Here is a 12,669-nt window from a genome sequence, read left to right as displayed (position 1 = left end):
TATGTCTTTGTTACTTGGTGTAAGTGTGTGTCTGTGTTACTGGGTATCAGTGTATATCTTTGTTACTTGGTGTAAGTGTGTGTCTGTATTACTTGGTATCATTGTATGTCTTTGTGACTTGGTGTAAGTGTGTGTCTGTGTTACTGGGTAACAGTGTATGTCTTTGTTACTTGGTGTCAGTGTATGTCTGTGTTACTTGGTGTAAGTTTGTGTCTTTGTTACTTGGTGTAATTGTATGTCTTTGTTACTTGGTGCCAGTGTCTGTCTTTGTTACTTGGTGTAAGTGAGTGTTTGTGTTACTTGGTGTTAGTGTGTGTCTGTGTTACTTGGTATCAGTGTATGTCTTTGTTACTTGATGTAAGTGTGTGTCTGTGTTACTGGGTAACAGTGTATGTCTTTGTTACTTGGTGTCAGTGTATGTCTGTGTTATTTGGTGTAAGTGTGTGTCTTTGTTACTTGGTGTAAGTGTATGTCTGTGTTACTGGGTATCAGTGTATGTCTTTGTTACTTGGTGTCAGTGTATGTCTTTGTGACTTGGTGTCAGTGTATGACTTTGTTACTGGGTGTCACTGTATGTCTTTGTGACTTTGCGTCAGTGCATGTCTTTGTTACTGGGTATCAGTGTATGTCTTTGTTCATTGGTGTCAGTGCATGACTTTGTTCCTTGGTGTCAGTGTATGTCTTTGTTACTTGATGTAAGTGTGTGTCTGTGTTACTGGGTAACAGTGTATGTCTTTGTTACTTGCTGTCAGTGTATGTCGGTGTTACTTGGTGTAAGTGTATGTCTTTGTTACTTGGTGTAAGTGTGTGTCTGTGCTACTGGGTATCAGTGTATGTCTTTCTTACTTGGTGTCAGTGTATGTCTTTGTGACTTGGTGTCAGTGTATGTCTTTGTTACTGGGTGTCACTGTATGTCTTTGTGACTTTGTGTCAGTGCATGTCTTTGTTACTGGGTATCAGTGTATGTCTTTGTTCATTGGTGTCAGTGTATGACTTTGTTCCTTGGTGTCAGTGTATGTCTTTGTTACTTGGTGTAAGTGTGTTTCTGTGCTACTTGGTGTAAGTGTATGTCTGTGTTACTTGGTATCATTGTATGTCTTTGTGACTTGGTGTAAGTGTGTGACTGTGTTACTGGGTAACAGTGTATGTCTTTGTTACTTGGTGTCAGTGTATGTCTGTGTTACTTGGTGTAAGGGCGTGTCTTTGTTACTTGGTGTAATTGTATGTCTTTGTTACTTGGTGTCAGTGTATGTCTTAGTTACTTGGTGTAAGTGAGTGTTTGTGTTAATTGGTGTATGAGTGTGTCTGTGTTACTTGGTGTCAGTGTATGTCTGTGTTACTTGGTGTAAGTGCGTGTCTTTGTTACTTGGTGTAATTGTATGTCTTTGTGACTTTGTGTCAGTGTATGTCTTTGTTACGGGGTGTCAGTTTATGTCTTTGTTACTTGGTGTCAGTGTACGTCTGTGTTACTTGGTGTCAGTGTATGTCTTTGTTACTTGGTGTCAGTGTATGTCTTTGTTACTTGGTGTCAGTGCATGTCTTTGTTACTGGGTGTCACTATATGACTTTGTGACTTTGTGTCAGTGCATGTCTTTGTTACTGGGTGTCAGTTTATGTCTTTGTTACTTGTTGTCAGTGTATGTCAGTGTTACTTGGTGAGAGTGTGTGTCTTTGTTACTTGGTGTAAGTGTGTATCTGTGTTACTGGGTATCAGTGTATATCTTTGTTACTTGGTGTCAGTGTATGTCGTTGTTACTTGGTGTAAGTGTGTGTCTGTGTTGCTTGGTATCAGTGTATGTTTTTGTTACTTGGTGTAAGTGTGTGTCTGTGTTACTGGGTAACCGTGTATGTCTTTGTTATTTGGTGTCAGTGTATGTCTGTGTTACTTGGTGTAAGTGTGTGTCTTTGTTACTTGGTGTAATTGTATGTCTTTGTCACTGGGTGTCAGTGTCTGTCTTCGTTACTTGGTGTCAGTGTTTGTCTTTGTTACCGTGTGTCAGTGTCTGTCTTTGTGACTTGGTGTCAGTGTATGGCTTTGTTACTTGGTGTCAGTGTATGTCTTTGTTACTTGGTGTAAGTGTGTGTCTGTGTTACTGGGTAACAGTGTATATCTTTGTTACTTGGTGTAAGTGTGTGTCTGTGTTATTGGGTATCAGTGAATGTCTTTGTTACTTGGTGTCAGTGTATGTCTTTGTTACTTGGTGTAAGTGTGTGTCTGTGTTACTTGGTGTAAGTGTGTGTCTGTGTTACTTGGTATCATTGTATGTCTTTGTGACTTGGTGCAAGTGTGTGTCTGTGTTACTGGGTAACAGTGTATGTCTTTGTTACTTGGTGTCAGTGTATGTCTGTGTTACTTGGTGTAAGTGCGTGTCTTTGTTACTTGGTGTAAGTGAGTGTTTGTGTTACTGGGTAACAGTGTATGTCTTTGTTACTTGGTGTCAGTGTACGTCTGCGTTACTTGGTGTAAGTGCATGTCTTTGTTACTGGGTGTCACTGTCTGTCTTTGTTACTTGGTGTCAGTGTATGTCTTTGTGACTTGGTGTCAGTGTCTGTCTTTGTGACTTGGTGCAAGTGTATGTCTTTGTTACTTGGTGTCAGTGTATGTCTTTGTTACTTGGTGTAAGTGTGTGTCTGTTTTATTTGGTGTAAGTGTGTGTCTGTGATACTTGGTAACAGTGTATGTCTTTGTTACTTGGTGTAAGTGTGTGTCTGTGTTACTGGGTAACAGTGTTTGTCTTTGTTACTTGGTGTCAGTGTATGTCTGTGTTACTTGGTGTAAGTTTGTGTCTTTGTTACTTGGTGTAATTGTATGTCTTTGTTACTTGGTGTCAGTGTCTGTCTTTGTTACTTGGTGTAAGTGAGAGTTTCTGTTACTTGGTGTAAGTGTGTGTCTGTGTTACTTGGTGTCAGTGTATGTCTTTGTTACTTGATGTAAATGTGTGTCTGTGTTACTGGGTAACAGTGTATGTCTTTGTTACTTGGTGTCAGTGTATGTCGGTGTTACTTGGTGTAAGTGTGCGTCTTTGTTACTTGGTGTAATTGTATGTCTTTGTTAATTGGTGTCAGTGTATGTCTGTGTTACTTGGTGTAAGTGTATGTCTTTGTTACTTGGTGTAAGTGTGTGTCTGTGTTACTGGGTATCAGTGTATGTCTTTGTTACTTGGTGTCAGTGTATGTCTTTGTGACTTGGTGTCAGGGTATGTCTTTGTTACTTGGTGTCACTGTATGTCTTTGTGACTTTGTGTCAGTGTATGTCTTTGTTACTGGGTATCAGTGTATGTCTTTGTTCATTGGTGTCAGTGTATGACTTTGTTACTTGGTGTCAGTGTATGTCTTTGTTACTTGGTGTAAGTATGTTTCTGTGTTAATTGGTGTAAGTGTGTGTCTGTGTTACTTAGTATCATTGTATGTCTTTGTGACTTGGTGTAAGTGTGTGTCTGTGTTACTGGGTAACAGTGTATGTCTTTGTTACTTGGTGTCAGTGTATGTCTGTGTTACTTGGTGTAAGTGCGTGTCTTTGTTACTTGGTGTAATTGTATGTCTTTGTTACTTGGTGTCAGTGTATGTCTTTGTTACTTGTTGTAAGTGAGTGTTTGTGTTAATTGGTGCATGTGTGTGTCTGTGTTACTTGGTATCAGTGTATGTCTTTGATATTTGGTGTTAGTGTGTATCTGTGTTACTGGGTAACAGTGTATGTCTTTGTTACTTGGTGTCAGTGTACGTCTGTGTTACTTGGTGTAAGTGTATGTCTTTGTTAATTGGTGTCAGTGTATGTTTTTGTTACTTGGTGTCAGTGCATGTCTTTGTTACTGGGTGTCACTGTATGTCTTTGTGACTTTGTGTCAGTGCATGTCTTTGTTACTGGGTGTCAGTTTATGTCTTTGTTACATGTTGTCAGTGTATGTCAGTGTTACTTGGTGTCAGTGTGTGTCTTTGTTACTTGGTGTAAGTGTGTATCTGTGTTACTGGGTATCAGTGTATGTCTTTGTTACTTGGTGTCAGTGTATGTCTGTGTTACTTGGTGTAAGTTTGTGTCTTTGTTACTTGGTGTAATTGTATGTCTTTGTTACTTGGTGCCAGTGTCTGTCTTTGTTACTTGGTGGAAGTGAGTGTTTGTGTTACTTGGTGTTAGTGTGTGTCTGTGTTACTTGGGATCAGTGTATGTCTTTGTTACTTGATGTAAGTGTGTGTCTGTGTTACTGGGTAACAGTGTATGTCTTTGTTACTTGGTGTCAGTGTATGTCGGTGTTACTTGGTGTAAGTGTGTGTCTTTGTTACTTGGTGTAAGTGTGTGTCTGTGTTACTGGGTATCAGTGTATGTCTTTGTTACTTGGTGTCAGTGTATGTCTTTGTGACTTGGTGTCAGTGTATGACTTTGTTACTGGGTGTCACTGTATGTCTTTGTGACTTTGTGTCAGTGCATGTCTTTGTTACTGGGTATCAGTGTATGTCTTTGTTCATTGGTGTCAGTGTATGACATTGTTCCTTGGTGTCAGTGTATGTCTTTGTTACTTGATGTAAGTGTGTGTCTGTGTTACTGGGTAACAGTGTATGTCTTTGTTACTTGGTGTCAGTGTATGTCGGTGTTACTTGGTGTAAGTGTATGTCTTTGTTACTTGGTGTAAGTGTGTGTCTGTGTTACTGGGTATCAGTGCATGTCTTTGTTACTTGGTGTCAGTGTATGGCTTTGTGACTTGGTGTCAGTGTATGTCTTTGTTACTGGGTGTCACTGTATGTCTTTGTGACTTTGTGTCAGTGCATGTCTTTGTTACTGGGTATCAGTGTATGTCTTTGTTCATTGGTGTCAGTGTATGACTTTGTTCCTTGGTGTCAGTGTATGTCTTTGTTACTTGGTGTAAGTGTGTTTCTGTGCTACTTGGTGTAAGTGTATGTCTGTGTTACTTGGTATCATTGTATGTCTTTGTGACTTGGTGTAAGTGTGTGTCTGTGTTACTGGGTAACAGTGTATGTCTTTGTTACTTGGTGTCAGATTATGTCTGTGTTACTTGGTGTAAGTGCGTGTCTTTGTTACTTGGTGTAATTGTATGTCTTTGTTACTTGGTGTCAGTGTATGTCTTTGTTACTTGGTGTAAGTGAGTGTTTGTGTTAATTGGTGTATGTGTGTGTCTGTGATACTTGGTGTCAGTGTATGTCTGTGTTACTTGGTGTAAGTGCGTGTCTTTGTTACTTGGTGTAATTGTATGTCTTTGTGACTTTGTGTCAGTGTATGTCTTTGTTACGGGGTGTCAGTTTATGTCTTTGTTACTTGGTGTCAGTGTACGTCTGTGTTACTTGGTATCAGTGTATGTCTTTGTTACTTGGTGTCAGTGTATGTCTTTGTTACTTGGTGTCAGTGCATGTCTTTGTTACTGGGTGTCACTGTATGACTTTGTGACTTTGTGTCAGTGCATGTCTTTGTTACTGGGTGTCAGTTTATGTCTTTGTTACTTGTTGTCAGTGTATGTCAGTGTTACTTGGTGTAAGTGTGTGTCTTTGTTACTTGGTGTAAGTGTGTATCTGTGTTACTGGTTATCAGTGTATGTCTTTGTTACTTGGTGTCAGTGTATGTCGTTGTTACTTGGTGTAAGTGTGTGTCTGTGTTACTTGGTATCAGTGTATGTTTCTGTTATTTGGTGTAAGTGTGTGTCTGTGTTACTGGGTAACCGTGTATGTCTTTGTTATTTGGTGTCAGTGTATGTCTGTGTTACTTGGTGTAAGTGTGTGTCTTTGTTACTTGGTGTAATTGTATGTCTTTGTCACTGGGTGTCAGTGTCTGTCTTTGTTACTTGGTGTCAGTGTTTGTCTTTGTTACCGTGTGTCAGTGTCTGTCTTTGTGACTTGGTGTCAGTGTATGGCTTTGTTACTTGGTGTCAGTGTATGTCTTTGTTACTTGGTGTAAGTGTGTGTCTGTGTTACTGGGTATCAGTGTATATCTTTGTTACTTGGTGTAAGTGTGTGTCTGTGTTATTGGGTATCAGTGAATGTCTTTGCTACATGGTGACAGTGTATGTCTGTGTTACTTGGTGTAAGTGTGTGTCTTTGTTACTTGGTGTAATTGTATGTCTTTGTTACTTGGTGTCAGTGTATGTCTGTGTTACTTGGTGTAAGTGTCTGTCTTTGTTACTTTTTGTCAGTGTATGTCTTTGTTACTTGGTGTAAGTGTGTGTCTGTGTTACTTGGTGTAAGTGTGTGTCTGTGTTACTTGGTATCATTGTATGTCTTTGTGACTTGGTGCAAGTGTGTGTCTGTGTTACTGGGTAACAGTGTATGTCTTTGTTACTTGGTGTCAGTGTATGTCTGTGTTACTTGGTGTAAGTGCGTGTCTTTGTTACTTGGTGTAAGTGAGTGTTTGTGTTAATTGTTGTATGTGTGTGTCTGTGTTACTTGGTATCAGTGTATGTCTTTGTTACTTGGTGTCAGTGTACGTCTGTGTTACTTGGTGTAAGTGCATGTCTTTGTTACTGGGTGTCACTGTCTGTCTTTGTTACTTGGTGTCAGTGTATGTCTTTGTGACTTGGTGTCAGTGTCTGTCTTTGTCACTGGTTGTCAGTGTCTGTCTTCGTTACTCGCTGTCAGTGTTTGTCTTTGTTACCGTGTGTCAGTGTCTGTCTTTGTGACTTGGTGTCAGTGTATGTCTTTGTTACTTGGTGTCAGTGTATGTCTTTGTTACTTGGTGTAAGTGAGTGTTTGTGTTAATTGGTGTATGTGTGTGTCTGTGTTACTTGGTATCAGTGTATGTCTTTGATATTTGGTGTTAGTGTGTATCTGTGTTACTGGGTAACAGTGTATGTCTTTGTTACTTGGTGTCAGTGTATGTCTTTGTTACTTGGTGTCAGTGCATGTCTTTGTTACTGGGTGTCACTGTATGTCTTTGTGACTTTGTGTAAGTGCATGTCTTTGTTACTGGGTGTCAGTTTATGTCTTTGTTACATGTTGTCAGTGTATGTCAGTGTTACGTGGTGTCAGTGTGTGTCTTTGTTACTTGGTGTAAGTGTGTATCTGTGTTACTGGGTATCAGTGTATGTTTTTGTTACTTGGTGTAAGTGTGTGTCTGTGTTACTGGGTAACAGTGTATGTCTTTGTTATTTGGTGTCAGTGTATGTCTGTGTCACTTGGTGTAAGTGTGTGTCTTTGTTACTTGGTGTAATTGTATGTCTTTGTTACTTGGTGTCAGTGTCTGTCTTTGTCACTGGGTGTCAGTGTCTGTCTTCGTTACTTGGTGTCAGTGTTTGTCTTTGTTACCGTGTGTCAGTGTCTGTCTTTGTGACTTGGTGTCAGTGTATGTCTTTGTTTCTTGGTATCAGAGTATGTCTTTGTTACTTGGTGTAAGTGTGTGTCTGTGTTATTGGCTATCAGTGAATGTCTTTGCTACATGGTGACAGTGCATGTCTGTGTTACTTGGTGTAAGTGTGCGTCTTTGTTAATTGCTGGAATTGTATGTCTTTGTTACTTGGTGTCAGTGTATGTCTGTGTTACTTGGTGTAAGTGTATGTCTTTGTTACTTGGTGTCAGTGTATGTCTTTGTTACTTGGTGTAAGTGTGTGTCTGTTTTACTTGGTGTCAGTGTGTGTCTTTGTTACTTGGTGTAAGTGTGTGTCTGTGTTACTGGGTAACAGTTTATGTCTTTGTTACTTGGTGTCAGTGTATGTCTGTGTTACTTGGTGTAAGTTTGTGTCTTTGTTACTTGGTGTAAGTGTATGTCTTTGTTACTTGGTGTCAGTGTCTGTCTTTGTTACTTGGTGTAAGTGAGCGTTTGTGTTACTTGGTGTAAGTGTGTGTCTGTGTTACTTGGTATCACTGTATGTCTTTGTTACTTGATTTAAGTGTTTGTCTGTGTTACTGGGTAACAGTGTATGTCTTTGTTACTTGGTGTCAGTGGATGCCTGTGTTACTTGGTGTAAGTGTGTGTCTTTGTTACTTGGTGTAATTGTATGTCTTTGTTACTTGGTGTCAGTGTATGTCTGTGTTACTTGGTGTAAGTGTATGTCTTTGTTACTTGGTGTAAGTTTGTGTCTGTGTTACTGGGTATCAGTGCATGTCTTTGTTACTTGGTGTCAGTGTATGTCTTTGTGACTTGGTGTCAGTGTATGTCTTTGTTACTGGGTGTCACTGTATGTCTTTGTGACTTTGTGTCAGTGCATGTCTTTGTTACTGGGTCTCAGTGTATGTCTTTGTTCATTGGTGTCAGTGTATGACTTTGTTCCTTGGTGTCAGTGTATGTCTTTGTTACTTGGTGTAAGTGTGTTTCTGTGCTACTTGCTGTAAGTGTATGTCTGTGTTACTTGGTATCATTGTATGTCTTTGTGACTTGGTGTAAGTGTGTGTCTGTGTTACTGGGTAACAGTGTATGTCTTTGTTACTTGGTGTCAGATTATGTCTGTGTTACTTGGTGTAAGTGTGTGTCTTTGTTACTTGGTGTAATTGTATGTCTTTGTTACTTGGTGTCAGTGTATGTCTTTGTTACTTGGTGTAAGTGAGTGTTTGTGTTAATTGGTGTATGTGTGTGTCTGTGATACTTGGTGTCAGTGTATGTCTGTGTTACTTGGTGTAAGTGCGTGTCTTTGTTACTTGGTGTAATTGTATGTCTTTGTGACTTTGTGTCAGTGTATGTCTTTGTTACGGGGTGTCAGTTTATGTCTTTGTTACTTGGTGTCAGTGTACGTCTGTGTTACTTGGTATCAGTGTATGTCTTTGTTACTTGGTGTCAGTGTATGTCTTTGTTACTTGGTGTCAGTGCATGTCTTTGTTACTGGGTGTCACTGTATGACTTTGTGACTTTGTGTCAGTGCATGTCTTTGTTACTGGGTGTCAGTTTATGTCTTTGTTACTTGTTGTCAGTGTATGTCACTGTTACTTGGTGTAAGTGTGTGTGTTTGTTACTTGGTGTAAGTGTGTATCTGTGTTACTGGGTATCAGTGTATGTCTTTGTTACTTGGTGTCAGTGTATGTCGTTGTTACTTGGTGTAAGTGTGTGTCTGTGTTACTTGGTATCAGTGTATGTTTCTGTTACTTGGTGTAAGTGTGTGTCTGTGTTACTGGGTAACCGTGTATGTCTTTGTTATTTGGTGTCAGTGTATGTCTGTGTTACTTGGTGTAAGTGTGTGTCTTTGTTACTTGGTGTAATTGTATGTCTTTGTCACTGGGTGTCAGTGTCTGTCTTCGTTACTTGGTGTCAGTGTTTGTCTTTGTTACCGTGTGTCAGTGTCTGTCTTTGTGACTTGGTGTCAGTGTATGGCTTTGTTACTTGGTGTCAGTGTATGTCTTTGTTACTTGGTGTAAGTGTGTGTCTGTGTTACTGGGTATCAGTGTATATCTTTGTTACTTGGTGTAAGTGTGTGTCTGTGTTATTGGGTATCAGTGAATGTCTTTGCTACATGGAGACAGTGTATGTCTGTGTTACTTGGTGTAAGTGTGTGTCTTTGTTACTTGGTGTAATTGTATGTCTTTGTTACTTGGTGTCAGTGTATGTCTGTGTTACTTGGTGTAAGTGTCTGTCTTTGTTACTTGGTGTCAGTGTATGTCTTTGTTACTTGGTGTAAGTGTGTGTCTGTGTTACTTGGTGTAAGTGTGTGTCTGTGTTACTTGGTATCATTGTATGTCTTTGTGACTTGGTGCAAGTGTGTGTCTGTGTTACTGGGTAACAGTGTATGTCTTTGTTACTTGGTGTCAGTGTATGTCTGTGTTACTTGGTGTAAATGCGTGTCTTTGTTACTTGGTGTAAGTGAGTGTTTGTATTAATTGTTGTATGTGTGTGTCTGTGTTACTTAGTATCAGTGTATGTCTTTGTTACTTGGTGTCAGTGTACGTCTGTGTTACTTGGTGTAAGTGCATGTCTTTGTTACTGGGTGTCACTGTCTGTCTTTGTTACTTGGTGTCAGTGTATGTCTTTGTGACTTGGTGTCAGTGTCTGTCTTTGTCACTGGTTGTCAGTGTCTGTCTTCGTTACTCGCTGTCAGTGTTTGTCTTTGTTACCGTGTGTCAGTGTCTGTCTTTGTGACTTGGTGTCAGTGTATGTCTTTGTTACTTGGTGTCAGTGTATGTCTTTGTTACTTGGTGTAAGTGTGTATCTGTGTTACTGGGTATCAGTGTATATCTTTGTTACTTGGTGTAAGTGTGTGTCTGTGTTATTGGGTATCAGTGAATGTCTTTGTTACATGGTGACAGTGTATGTCTGTGTTACTTGGTGTAAGTGTGTGTCTTTGTTACTTGGTGTAATTGTATGTCTTTGTTACTTGGTGTCAGTGTATGTCTGTGTTACTTGGTGTAAGTGTATGTCTTTGTTACTTGGTGTCAGTGTATGTCTTTGTTACTTGGTGTAAGTGTGTGTCTGTTTTATTTGGTGTAAGGGTGTGTCTGTGATACTTGGTATCAGTGTATGTCTTTGTTACTTGGTGTAAGTGTGTGTCTGTGTTACTGGGTAACAGTGTTTGTCTTTGTTACTTGGTGTCAGTGTATGTCTGTGTTACTTGGTGTAAGTTTGTGTCTTTGTTACTTGGTGTAATTGTATGTCTTTGTTACTTGGTGTCAGTGTCTGTCTTTGTTACTTGGTGTAAGTGAGTGTTTCTGTTACTTGGTGTCAGTGTGTGTCTGTGTTACTTGGTGTCAGTTTATGTCTTTGTTACTTGATGTAAGTGTGTGTCTGTGTTACTGGGTAACAGTGTATGTCTTTGTTACTTGGTGTCAGTGTATGTCGGTGTTACTTGGTGTAAGTGTGCGTCTTTGTTACTTGGTGTAATTGTATGTCTTTGTTACTTGGTGTCAGTGTATGTCTGTGTTACTTGGTGTAAGTGTATGTCTTTGTTACTTGGTGTAAGTGTGTGTCTGTGTTAATGGGTATCAGTGTATGTCTTTGTTACTTGGTGTCAGTGTCTGTCTTTGTGACTTGGTGTCAGTGTATGTCTTTGTTACTTGGTGTCACTGTATGTCTTTGTGACTTTGTGTCAGTGTATGTCTTTGTTACTGGGTATCAGTGTATGTCTTTGTTCATTGGTGTCAGTGTATGACTTTGTTACTTGGTGTCAGTGCATGTCTTTGTTACTTGGTGTAAGTGTGTGTCTGTGTTACTTGGTTTAAGTGTGTGTCTGTGTTACTTGGTATCATTGTATGTCTTTGTGACTTGGTGTAAGTGTGTGTCTGTGTTACTGGGTAACAGTGTATGTCTTTGTTACTTGGTGTCAGTGTATGTCTGTGTTACTTGGTGTAAGTGCGTGTCTTTGTTACTTGGTGTAATTGTATGTCTTTGTTACTTGGTGTCAGTGTATGTCTTTGTTACTTGGTGTAAGTGAGTGTTTGTGTTACTTGGTGTATGTGTGTGTCTGTGTTACTTGGTATCAGTGTATGTCTTTGATATTTGGTGTTAGTGTGTATCTGTGTTACTGGGTAACAGTGTATGTCTTTGTTACTTGGTGTCAGTGTATGTCTTTGTTACTTGGTGTCAGTGCATGTCTTTGTTACTGGGTGTCACTGTATGTCTTTGTGACTTTGTGTAAGTGCATGTCTTTGTTACTGGGTGTCAGTTTATGTCTTTGTTACATGTTGTCAGTGTATGTCAGTGTTACTTGGTGTCAGTGTGTGTCTTTGTTACTTGGTGTAAGTGTGTATCTGTGTTACTGGGTATCAGTGTATGTCTTTGTTACTTGGTGTCAGTGTATGTCGTTGTTACTTGGTGTAAGTGTGTGTCTGTGTTACTTGGTATCAGTGTATGTTTTTGTTACTTGGTGTAAGTGTGTGTCTGTGTTACTGGGTAACAGTGTATGTCTTTGTTATTTGGTGTCAGTGTATGTCTGTGTTACTTGGTGTAAGTGTGTGTCTTTGTTACTTGGTGTAATTGTATGTCTTTGTTACTTGGTGTCAGTGTCTGTCTTTGTCACTGGGTGTCAGTGTCTGTCTTCGTTACTTGGTGTCAGTGTTTGTCTTTGTTACCGTGTGTCAGTGTCTGTCTTTGTGACTTGGTGTCAGTGTATGTCTTTGTTTCTTGGTATCAGTGTATGTCTTTGTTACTTGGTGTAAGTGTGTGTCTGTGTTATTGGCTATCAGTGAATGTCTTTGCTACATGGTGACAGTGCATGTCTGTGTTACTTGGTGTAAGTGTGTGTCTTTGTTAATTGGTGGAATTGTATGTCTTTGTTACTTGGTGTCAGTGTATGTCTGTGTTACTTGGTGTAAGTGTATGTCTTTGTTACTTGGTGTCAGTGTATGTCTTTGTTACTTGGTGTAAGTGTGTGTCTGTTTTACTTGGTGTCAGTGTGTGTCTTTGTTACTTGGTGTAAGTGTGTGTCTGTGTTACTGGGTAACAGTGTATGTCTTTGTTACTTGGTGTCAGTGTATGTCTGTGTTACTTGGTGTAAGTTTGTGTCTTTGTTACTTGGTGTAAGTGTATGTCTTTGTTACTTGGTGTCAGTGTCTGTCTTTGTTACTTGGTGTAAGTGAGCGTTTGTGTTACTTGGTGTAAGTGTGTGTCTGTGTTACTTGGTATCAGTGTATGTCTTTGTTACTTGATGTAAGTGTGTGTCTGTGTTACTGGGTAACAGTGTATGTCTTTGTTACTTGGTGTCAGTGTATGTCTGTGTTACTTGCTGTAAGTGTATGTCTTTGTTACTTGGTGTAAGTTTGTGTCTGTGTTACTGGGTATCAGTGTATGTCTTTGTTACTTGGTGTAAGTTTGTGTCT

This window comes from Heterodontus francisci, chromosome 22, assembly GCF_036365525.1.
Source record: "Heterodontus francisci isolate sHetFra1 chromosome 22, sHetFra1.hap1, whole genome shotgun sequence".
In the NCBI taxonomy this organism is placed as follows: Eukaryota; Metazoa; Chordata; class Chondrichthyes; order Heterodontiformes; family Heterodontidae; genus Heterodontus; species Heterodontus francisci.
The sequence above is the reverse complement of the archived record's forward strand: the minus strand, read 5'-3'. Positions refer to the sequence as shown.